A 1,688-nucleotide genomic window follows, 5' to 3' on the forward strand; every position below is an offset into this window, starting at 1 on the left:
ACTCTATAATTTACAAAGACCCAACAATTCCCAGATGCATGTGCACATTTAGAGTTATTATGTGCACATTATAGAGACTAAATAGGTGAAGAGCTTCAGTGCACAAGATTGATGCTCCCATACATAGACCGTTCAATATATATATACAGTATATGCTCCCATAGCTTAGTTTATTCAGTAATGTGTCAAATGATCTTTGGCAGGCACGTTTTTTTATATGACCAATCACTTAAATACTTGAATGAATAAACCATAATGAAGGATCAGTCCAGTGTATGAATTTCCATGTGCTGCCATGAAGAGAAGTTACTATCCCTGTTGTTTGCTACATGCTATCTAATTGTTGTGAAAATATGAAAATTACTTAACATAGCCATGACCAAAAAAGAGTCACTTTTAGGAATATTGACATGCTGCTTATTCTTGCCAACCAGTGATGGTGAAATAATTTGAATAAGCATTTTATTGTGAAAGAGTGTCCAGCCCACAATGTTGGCAAATGTTTTTGAAGGTTGCACTCACGTCAAGTGTTGGACATAACATGGCACTGTTGTTGCGGTTTAGGTCTTACTGTACAGTAGGTGGTGCATGCACCTTCATGTTGGGACTATCTTCATGCATTATCTATCGTAAAAGCATCAATATATTCTTTAAAGATGCTGCTTTCTTAACAAGACAGACAAAAATGACATCTGAAACATGATACAGCAAATAGGAGGAGTTAATGGTATTCATTGTAGTAGGTCTGCAATTGGGCCCACATTAATGGAATTATGGTATGGCTGTGGCATTTAATGTATGTATACACGTTAGCCATAAAAAAAATGCAACTTAAAAAGGCTAGTTAGTAGCAGTAAGCCCACGAGAGCTCCCGAGCAGATAGCTTGCTTGCTGAACGAGCTTGTGCTCCTGTTGCTTATTTTAATTATGCAGACCTCGTTCTTAATGAACAGTGCTAGCTAACGGCTAGCTACACATAGCTAGCGCTAAAGTTGTTGGCTATGGCACAAACTTATACTTGCTAAGTATTTAGGATTAATGTTAGGCTATTTTAGCTAACAATTGGTTACAGCAGTTCCCAACATGTTACAAATGTTTTACTAGTCAGTGGTCCCTCAGTCACTGGTATTTTTGCTATTTTCTAGCTTGTTTACAAAAAAATAAAGGTAGGCTATAGTAAAAGTTAAGGCTGGTGGCTAACGTTTTAACCTTACTGGCAAATAATGGATGGACAATGCAAATAAATAATTAATAACTTGCTTACCATAAAATTCGCGCATACCGTTACTTATGAATGTGCTTTTATGTAGTATAGCCGTACGTTTAGGTTCATTCTGAGCCCTAATCTACACTCTTCAACCCGCGAAGGTGCAGTTTAGTATCAACCTGTGCTGTGTGTGAAACTCAACCCCACACTACTCCACTGCATTACAGTACAGACCAGTAACGTTATGGTAGCCAGAACTATTATAATGGGTGGACAGACACATTGGACCTGTGCATGTCCAATGTGTCTGTCCACCCATTATAATAGAGGGTGGCAAAAGTATCACTTCTAAAATAAATGCATTCATAAAATGAAATGAATTAATGCTAAGTTTTAATGTGCACACAGTGCATGTTGTATTTGATCATACATAACAACAATGAAGTATAAATCTGCAGTGATGATTTTAGTGGTGACGTCA

At 37.2% G+C, this 1,688-nt stretch overlaps 1 protein-coding gene across 10 annotated transcripts in view; it reads right to left on the minus strand.

Annotated features, from left to right (window-relative positions):
• The window catches only part of ank1b (ankyrin 1, erythrocytic b), a 91,121-nt gene extending 89,707 nt beyond the window's left edge, over positions 1-1,414 (minus strand). For all 10 annotated transcript variants that reach the window (XM_032539114.1, XM_032539110.1, XM_032539116.1 and 7 more), the window contains exon 1: positions 1,265-1,414. The gene's annotated coding sequence lies outside the window, so the exon portion shown is untranslated. The remainder of the gene's footprint in view (positions 1-1,264) is intronic.
• Between the last annotated feature and the right edge of the window lie 274 nt (positions 1,415-1,688).

This window comes from Etheostoma spectabile, chromosome 16 (assembly GCF_008692095.1).
Source record: "Etheostoma spectabile isolate EspeVRDwgs_2016 chromosome 16, UIUC_Espe_1.0, whole genome shotgun sequence".
Lineage (NCBI taxonomy): Eukaryota > Metazoa > Chordata > Actinopteri > Perciformes > Percidae > Etheostoma > Etheostoma spectabile.